Source organism: Cydia fagiglandana, chromosome 20, assembly GCF_963556715.1.
Source record: "Cydia fagiglandana chromosome 20, ilCydFagi1.1, whole genome shotgun sequence".
NCBI classification, from domain to species: domain Eukaryota; kingdom Metazoa; phylum Arthropoda; class Insecta; order Lepidoptera; family Tortricidae; genus Cydia; species Cydia fagiglandana.
In genome coordinates, this window is record NC_085951.1 from 7,201,550 (window position 1) to 7,211,942 (window position 10,393).

The window sequence follows — 10,393 nt, forward strand, 5'->3', positions numbered from 1 at the left end:
GTTGGTTAGGTATCTATTGTTTATATGATTATATACATTCAATTTTAAATAACAATAAGATTGAATAGCATGTAGTATATTTGATTTAACACTTACTTTACTTATGGATATTATGCGAATATTTAGGCATTAGCATGCCAAATATAGCATAGGAATGCATATATTTGGCAGTCAAGGTTCTTCGTCATGTCAGCTATTTAATTGATTTTTTAAGTGGCCACTTAAATGGGCGTACGTGGTACCACTTCAAAGAGTATTTACAACCATATTTAAGATTGATACATGACAACGGGTATGTTACAAATACTACCTACATACACCTGTAAGTTCAAATGTTTTTTGTAAACCTTACCAAATGACATGCCCCAAAAGTCCCAAAACGCCCGCTGTAGTGCGAAGTATGGAAATAAATTATTTGGTTGCAGATGCAAATAAAACAGTCCCTTCGTTTGAGTTTCAAATAAAACAGTCCCTTCGTTTGAGTTTCAAATAAAACAGTCCCTTCGTTTGAGGTATAGGACCGAAAAAAGACATGCGAATATTTTGAAGGTACATGCATAGCTGTAAATCAAATTAAGGCCAACAAATATAGTTGTCTGTTTAATTTTATATAAGTAGTTATTTTTATTTAATGTATTTTTTTTAGTTTATGTTTATTTCAAATATAATTCGTTTACTTTTCTACAGGTTATGTTAATATTCCAAAAATTAAAAACAAACGTTTGTATGGGGAAGCGATCGTCTTCTTATCTCTTAATTGTTTTTGCAGAATTTCGGCTTATTAGTAAGCGCGACCATGTACAGTGGCCCCACCTCTAATTAGCAATATACGAGTATGTACGCCCATATGGGCCTATGGCTACGAAGGCGCGTATGAACGCGTATTGTAAGCCCCCAAAGGCAGATGCCAGGGTGTCGCATCGCAGACCGACATACCATCACGGGCCGTTGTCGAGGCCAGCTTCTTTTTCGATTTGTTATTTGGATTTTTTAAATATAAAACTTTTTTTATTAAGAGGTGTAAAATATTTCAAAAATGATCATAAAATTAAAAAACTTCATCGTGTTTTTGTCAGTTTTCAGTTCAGTTTTTACAGAAGAATCATTTGTTGAAACAGAGAACGAACTAAGTGACTACGAAGATTTATTATCGAGAACTTTCAGTGACAAATTACAGGAGGGCTTCGATGTACCAAATCAAGATGTTAGAAATGCTAAGTTACTGTGGCCACATCCTCAAAGTCCTATAATAGACTATGTCAGAAAAGAAGTAGCAATAAATCATGCGCCTAAAAATACCGGAGACCTCTTCAATTTTCTAAGGGACCAATTTCCACTTCCAGAAGGTGAGTAATTTATATTTAAGTACGCATATTCTAACACAAGGTTAAATACTTGGCATTGTTAGTTGATAAAATAAAAAGTGGTTTAGAAATTCAAGGTAAAATTCAATAGTCAAACGTGGGATGGCCTTACACTTCACAATTACTTTTCACGTGTTTATAGATAATATCAAAATCCCAATATTCATTTGAATGGCCAGTTTATTACTCCTTACTGAGTTACGAGTCTTACTTTTTTTCTATTTTACACTGTCAAGCAATTGTCGTCAGTAGAAAAGAGCGGCAAATTAAAAAAAAATCTAGACGCGTAGGGTTAATTTCGTGCCTTTTTCTACTGACCGTGTTTGACCGGCTATGTAAGTATAACAATGTCATTTTCGTTATTAGTAAATGAAGCCTCAATTTAATTTTGGAAACAAGGATCTAAATTTTATTAATTAACCTAACCACTCACATGCTTTTGGTAACTGTAGCTACCAGCTGTCACCCTTATTTTATTACAATAATAGAGGTCACTGAAAAATATCAAGCAAGTGAGTGGCTAAAGAAATACCAAACAGCGTGTTTGAACTAGATAACCAGATAATAATTAACTACCGTTCTACTTTAACCACGAGCCTTCCGATCCGTTTACATATCTATCACAGTACGAATAATAATATACAGATGTAGTTTATGATAATATTCTAGTTTGCAAGGTCAATGCCATTCGAGAAGCGGTCAAAGAACTTAGCAATAAACTTGGCCGGCCAGAATAAGTACCTATAGTATGTAGGTAAGTTTTTCATAATTGATTCCTAGGTAGCTTTTTAATAAAATTTAACAGAAATGCGACGTTCTCTAAATTCTAAAACTACTTTTACTGGCCGGAAAACTGCGCAGGTTTTAGCACAAAAGAGTGCCCGCGGCCAAGATTCGCAGATTCACTGATTTATATTCATAAACAGTTATGTTTAGAGCGAATTTGTTGCTTGAGAATTCAAGTTACTATTTTTATTGGCTCTTAAATATTGTTCGTACCTGCTGACCCGCATTTCTATTATAGGAAACTTTCGTTATTTTAGTTTATGGAATGAAAACAACTTGCCTCGTGCCTTTATGGCAAATTTTATGTTTCCATTAAAATAGGCATTTAGATTTTGCAACGATATTTGTAAATTAAATTAAATTAAATTAAATTAGATTTATTTAAGACCAACAAAGGATCAATTTCGTTAGTGACACATTTTAATCTTACAACTAATGTTAGTAGGTATACACACACAACTTATTGACTATCTATTACATATATATTTACATAATAATATAAATTAATTAATTTAATTTAAGCACATGTGGAGTGCACCACAGTGGTTCAGGTAGGCCCCATCAAACCTATCTGCATACATGGCTAGGATGCTGTTGGTGCTGTTCCTCACTCTGCATAACAATGAAGTGGCTCTTTTGCGCATAATGGCAGCAAAACTATCCACGCGCGCCTCCGCAAACATTGTTGACGCGCTGCAGTAGCGAGGGAGCCCCATCAGCACCCTAAACGCATTATTATACTGTACGCGCAGGGCACTGTACTGTTTTTGCGTGTAGTTCACCCACAGACTGCTGGTGTAAAAAGATGTACAAAAAGCTCGGAACAACGTAATCTTTACTGCCGGTGAGCTACACGCAAACCTGCGGGCAATCATGTTCGCCCTTACAGCCAGTGCCCTGCGCTCCCTTTCGACGTCGGAACCATCCTTGAGGTCAGAGGTAATCATATGTCCCAGGTATTTAAAATTGTCTACCAACTTAAGCGGGTTATTGTTTAGTTGTAATACTGGGACTGTTGATGGACATTTACCTCTGACTCCAAACACCATCATTTCGCTCTTTACAGAGTTGTATTTAAGACCGTGTGCGGCAGCGTACTGCTCGCAGACCGTTATAAGCCTCGCGAGACCACAGGGTGACGCGCTCAACAGCACCATGTCGTCCGCGTAGCTAATGTTGTTTATGCAAACGCCCTGCACATGGCAACCGACATGTGTGCTGCTGAGCTCGGCAATAAGTCCATTTACGTATAGATTGAAGAGCTTCGGGGAGGTTAGCCCTCCCTGCCTTACCCCGCACTCCAAACTATACGGTTCCGACAACGCTCCCGCCCATCGAACGCTATTGACCTGTCTTGTGTACCAAAATTTGAAAATGGATATAAGATCTGGAGGTACCTCCATCTCCTCAAGCTTTCTCCATAGTATATCATAACAGACCAGGTCAAAAGCCCTCGACAGGTCGAGAAAGCATGCGTAAACAGGTGTGTCTCTATCAGTATAATACCTAACAGTCTGCTTTAAACACAATATAGCACTTTCAGTCGACAATCCGGGCCTAAACCCGAACTGATTGTCGTGCAGCTGTATATACTTATCTAGTTGTGTATCAAGCAGACTGTCAAGTATTTTTGCAACAACAGTGGCAAGTGAAATTGGCCTGTAGTTGGTCTTGTCCGACGTATCTCCAGTCTTGTTTTTAACAATCGGAACAACAACGGTTTTCATTAGTTCGGCCGGTAAATACGAATGCCCCAGACATAATGTATATAACATTGCCAGCACTCGAGGTAGGTGTGGGCCCGCACATTGCAGGTGTTCGATGCTGAGACCATCGTGACCCGGGGATTTGCCTCCAGACATTTTCTTTATCGTTTTAGTGACCTCCTCGGCGGTTATTTTAGTCCCGATCGTAATGGTCTCAGCCTCGCACCCTGCATGTGATGGTCCTAGTGGTGAGCGAACCAAAAATTGATTTTTAAAAAGTTCAGCAATCTGTTTGGGGTCACTTATACCATCGACACTCGCGGGACGACCAGGTTTAGCATTCATTCTATTCGTACACTTCCAAAATTGCTTAAAGTCTTTTTTAGAGTGAAATGATGCCATCCTATCAAGCTTAATTTGATCCTGGTTTTTTCGGCACCATTTCAATCGGGATTTAAACAACTTTCTGCTCTCGATCATGGACTCGTATACTGGACCCGAACTAGGTCTATTGTACCACACCCATGCCTTAAACATACGTCTGGCCTCCCCGTGAGCCTCGCGGACATGTTTATTCCAACCTATAACAACTTTATTTTTATTACACTTCGTATTAGAGCTACTAATTACAGCCGAACGTCTCAAGGCTTCTATGATATTCATATACAAGTTATCGATAGCAGCCTTATGCTCATAATTTGTACATAATTTATTTGCAAAAGCACATTCATGGAAACAAGCAGGAAGATCTATGCTACTTAATCGCTTATGACATTCACTTGTGAACAAGTCCCTCTGTTTCACATCCCTGTTACCCCAAATCACCTTATCTTTAACTATTATATCAAAAGACTGGATGTTTAAAACATTAAAATCGCATTCAATGATGAGCGGGTAGTGGTCCGACCATAACACGTCCAACTTAACATACACATTCGTAATAGTAGCAAGCGCGGCATCCGACACTACACAATGATCGAGCCAGCGTCGAGAACCATGAGCCTCACTGACAAAAGTATATGTCCCTGACTGTAATCCTAACTTTTCCACGTCCGCGCAACGCCAGTCAACGTCACCGCAAAAAGTTATAAGTTCTGAATAGAAAGGCTCTCCCGGGTGCGCGTTAAAGTCACCAAGTACATATACCGTCTCAATGTTTTCACTACTGATGATTGCACTTACCGCACCAAGACAATCCGTAAAATCAGGCAAATTTTCTGACTTGTCCGTAGGCATGTACACGCTTACCACTATAAAAGACCTGCCACTCGTGGAAACCTTAATAGCGCAGATTCTCGGGTTACTACACTTTATCACTGACACTTGTTGAAACGCGGATTTCCTCCATAGTAGTGCCACTCCGCCATACGGCCTGCCTCGCAGCATTCCCGACGTTGTATCCATAGCACACAAATGACTTTCGTTGTTGGATATATTAGGTACAGTTAGGTTTATCCATGGTTCATCTCAGCTCAAACTATAGTTCTTTTTTAGCATTAGAAAGAAGGTAAGCGATCTTGAAATATATTTTAATTCAAAAACGCTTTTTAAAAATCAGTAACTATTACTTATGAAAGCAGAAGAATATATATGATCATAATTATTAGATTCATAATTGCTACAAATTTGCTGTGAGTTATTTTTAAAACGTGTTTTTCAATTAAAAGACACGTCAAGATTGTTTACCTTTTTTCTCATGCTAAAAATACCAACTATAAGAGGGCAAGTCTTTTTCTTATTTCAATTATGCGTAAACCCTGCAAGAGCCATAAGCATATGATATTTAGGAAATTCAAGTTTGAAGCATTTTGGTATTTGTGACTCGATCATTATTATTACACCCATAACAAACCGGGTGTAAAATCGCAAAAAACCTAATTATGTGCACGTTCAATGCATGGGATGTTTTGTTTCTTATATTGAGACCAATATTTGTCGCGTGTTACTTTGTAAAAGAATTTAAATCTCCAAAGATTTGATATATACTTAATCCTGCTTAATTAGCGATTTATTAATACAATCTGTATTGTCCAATACCTATAGAAAAGGACAAATAGCGGACTTAACGACATAAGGCAAGCTCTATTAATCAATCAATCATAAATTTATACGGATAGATTTATTACGAGAGTACGATTTTGATTCGTGACAATTTTATCAAGTCGTAGATAACGCTTTCAGCTACTTAAGGATCCTTGCATAGTCTCAATTCCTCATTGCATTTTACAGGTCTTCAAGCGCCGTTCTCCGAGTACGACTTCGTAATCGTAGGTGCTGGATCAGCTGGGAGCGCGCTCGCTGCCAGGCTGACCGAAAAACGGAACATCACTGTGCTGCTTTTGGAGGCTGGCCAGCCGGAGATGATCCTTACAGACATCCCAGCTCTGGCACCCTACTTTCAGTCTACCGATTACTCCTGGCAGTACTATATGGAACGTGAAGAAGGTGTATGTATGGGTGAGTATCTAAATTATGCAATGATAGTATTGATAGTTTAGTGACTTTAGTCCACCACTTCACTTTTGCGGAAGTTTAGGCATCACTCACGGACATCCAATTTTCAGAAAGATTTTGATTCATTTAGAATATTTTTGGCTAGTTTTAAGAGGCGCGTAACAAATAAGATCAGAGGTCAATAGGAACTTCGATTTACTCACAACCTTGCACCGCTCTTGTACCTTGCTAGTGATTTTTTGACAGATGCTCACCATAAAATAATACATAAGACGTGATCGTGACGCGTATTAACACCGACATTGGGGAAAATGTTTTGCAAAAAGTACATACTCGTAATACGGCATTAGACTAAATCAAACTCCGGTTTTGTGGGATAGTTAGCAATTTACGCTAGTGATACATTTTATCACCATTGCGCTAATAGTACGTAAGTGATTGAGTTGAGGTTCATGGCTACATAGAATTTATTATTGTTACCTCACCATTTGTTCATAGCTTTAAAAGGAAGGAACATTTTTTAAGGCGTAAACCATTTTGAGAAGACAATTGGTTTCAAATTGGAAATTAGGTTCATTGCTTTATGAACTATATCCGGTATCAACAGAGGTTCATGGCTACATAGAATTTATTATTGTTACCTCACCATTTGTTCATAGCTTTAAAAGGAAGGAACATTTTTTAAGGCGTAAACCATTTTGAGAAGACAATTGGTTTCAAATTGGAAATTAGGTTCATTGCTTTATGAACTATATCCGGTATCAACACTAATAAGTGTAATCCTTAGCACAGAACTGCCTGAACCGTAAACAGTATGAAGATCAGTAACTAGATATAGATATTATAGAAAATATGCAGTCTTGATTCGGAACAAATTATTAATTAATGATAATTACCCTGCTATAAAGCTGATGTTGTATTGTAACAGCTTTGTCAGCATTTCGTGTGCTCCGATACAATACACTCGCGATTTTCGAAATAATCCGCATCCCTAGTCCAAACCAAGTGATTCGCCCCGCGCTAAAAAGACCTACATACAGTAGATACGATATGGTACCATGATTATATGGTAGATAAAAAAAAAAACCATAACCGTATTTGTGTGAACTAAATAAGAAACCCCACTTTTCCAGGTATGAAGAACGAGAGATGCTTCTGGCCAAGGGGCAAGGCGGTTGGAGGCACGAGCGTCATCAACTACATGATCTACACTCGCGGCCGGCCGCAGGACTGGGATCGCATAGCCGCTGACGGGAATTATGGATGGTAATCAACTACCTATTGGCAATAAAGTGAGCAGTAGAAAATGCTAGGCAGGGCTAAAAGTGAGGTGATCAAAGCTATCGAAGTACAACCTTATAGTTTACCTAGGCGTTTCACAAGGTATTAAAACAACCTTAGAGAATAGAAGGTCCTTACCCGCTTAGCTTAGCGAATTCTGTTTCGGACTCTACCGTACTTCTAGCCCACGGCACAAATTATATAATACATAGTTCCTACGACCCACGGATTATATACATACTACAGACCAAGTCTCTATTTCTCTAAGGGCCACTTGCACCAATCCACTAACCCGGGTTAACAAGCGGGTAGCTAGGAGGTACCATGTTACCAGTACAATTTGACACTGGGTTAACGGTTTAACCGCTTAACTCTGGGTTACTGGGATGGTGCAAGTGGCGCTAAGACTATTAAAAACCGAGTGTCATCAAAACAATATCGATTTGTATTCGCAATTGTAATGTCATTTGAACACTTATTTGATCCACGCTATTCCCGATCACTTCTCAACATGTTCTCAAGACTCCGTTGCGTATGTATGGTTTCCAAGTAACGACAGTCATGACAAACGCCTACGAAGTAGATGTCATAAATAATTCAGGCACTAATCGAAAATCTGACGTCGTGTAGTGCGTACTCGAAGTACTTAAACAAATATTGTCAGTCAAATTAATCGGTTTGATTCAGTGACTCGTTAATATTCGGGTAGACGTGGATTTGACCATTCAGAACGAACACAACAGTTTAAAATTTAAATTAAACGTCAAAATTGCAAGGACTAATCTTGGAACTCAATTATTTACTACCGGTGCCCCGGCTTCGCACGGGTTACACAAAACCTAAACAAATAATACACCTAAACCTTCATCAAGAATTACTCTATCGATAGGTGAAAACCGCATGAAAATCCGTTTACTTAATTTTGAGTTTATCGCGAACAATACAAACAGACAGACGCGACGGGGGACTTTGTTTTATAAGGTGTAGTGATAGTGATTAGTGTAGTAGTACATTTACACCTATTTCTTGGCTGTTGAAGCTTTGTGTGTGTAATGCGTAGGTACATAGGTATATAATTTTTATGATTGCAGGTCCTATAATGAAGTTCTAGAATATTACAAGAAATCTGAAAAAGCTAATTTAAAAGGATTTGAAAGGAATCCGTATAGAAGCCAAGGCGGGGAACTACACGTGGAATTTGTACCCGTGAAGTAAGTTTTAAATAACTTTTTCCGTGCTCTATTAAAATTTTCCCACTAAATTACCTAATAGATTGATTATATTGTAAGGTCTTACCTGAAGTAAAATTTCTATAACGAATAAATGTTGTATGTTTGTAAATTAATTATTACCTATATTAAGTAAATACCTAAGTTTAAAGTATTTTTTTTAATTTCAGAACAAAGCTTATCAAAGCATTTTTGGAAGCTGGCAAGATCCTGGGACACCCTACAGTTGACTACAACGCTCCCGACGGTTTCGGTTTCGGGAAAGTGCAAGTAAACATAGACCATGGACACCGGCAAAGTGCTGCCAAAGTTTTTCTACACCCTCACAAGAAGAGGCGGAACCTTCATATCTTGCCTCAAAGCACTGTCACCAAAATACTCATAGATCCCCAAACTAACACTGCGTACGGAGTGGAATATTCTAGAAACGGTTTAACGTATACAGTGCGGGCGCGAAGAGAAGTGATATTGTCTGCGGGACCAATTGCTTCACCACAGCTCCTGATGTTGTCCGGCGTAGGACCAAAAGAGCATCTTAATCAAGTTGGAGTACCACTAATAAAAGATTTACCAGTGGGCAAAACGCTATACGATCATATATGCTTTCCGGGTCTCATTTTTGAACTCAACACCACTGGTGTAAGCTTCTCTGAACGGGAAGCTACTCAAATTTCTTCAATTGTGCAATGGTTTCATACCGGCGACAACAGCCTCGCATCTCCTGGAGCAGTTGAAGGTATAGGGTATATTAAAACGCCAGTGTCCGACGACCCCGAACTTGTTCCTGATATAGAACTAATCAGTATTGGTGGATCAATCATTGCAGACGGCGGTCCTGGGGGCAGCAAAGCCGTAAGGAAAGGCATGAGAATAAAAAGTAATGTGTTTGATGAAGCATTCGGATCATTAGGAACTAAGGATACATGGAGTGCGTTCCCGATGTTGTTGCATCCCAAATCTTATGGTTTTCTCGAGTTACAAGACAAGAACCCGTGGAGCCATCCACGCATGAGGGGGAACTATCTGTCAGACGCGTACGGGCAAGACGTGGCAACATTCGTGGCAGCAGTGCGCCATGTGCAGGCGCTGGCGGCTACAGCGCCCTTCCAGCGGTTTGGCGCCAAGATACACCGCGCGCAGTACCCGGCCTGCCGCGAGATACCCTTCGACTCGGACGCCTACTGGGAGTGTGCGGTGCGCACGCTCACGGCGACACTGCACCACCAGATCGCCACGTGCCGCATGGGTCCAGCCAGTGACCCTCGCGCTGTTGTCGACCCAAGGCTGCGAGTATACGGCCTGCGAAACCTACGCGTAGTCGACTCTAGCGTCATCCCACGGACCATTTCTGCGCACACCAACGCGCCAGCAACCATGATCGCCGAAAAAGCCGCTGACATGATAAAGGAAGATTGGGGACAATAAAATCTGAGATCTCCTAACGATATCCACGACTTAACCAAATTATTTGCTATCAAAGTAATTATCACGGTCTAAAACCAGGTGATTTTTAAGGTGTCAGCGCGATGACTCCCAGGGCTTCGGAACTTAATACACATAGATGCCTTCGGAG

The 10,393-nt window shown here is 39.8% G+C and overlaps 2 protein-coding genes across 5 annotated transcripts in view; both read right to left on the bottom strand.

The window, feature by feature from the left end:
• LOC134674577 (flotillin-2) overlaps positions 1–10,393 on the bottom strand; it is a 352,073-nt gene that overhangs the window by 322,832 nt on the left and 18,848 nt on the right. The gene's annotated exons all lie outside the window — the stretch shown is intronic.
• Positions 1–10,393, bottom strand: part of LOC134674549 (uncharacterized) — a 420,725-nt gene that overhangs the window by 240,669 nt on the left and 169,663 nt on the right. The gene's annotated exons all lie outside the window — the stretch shown is intronic.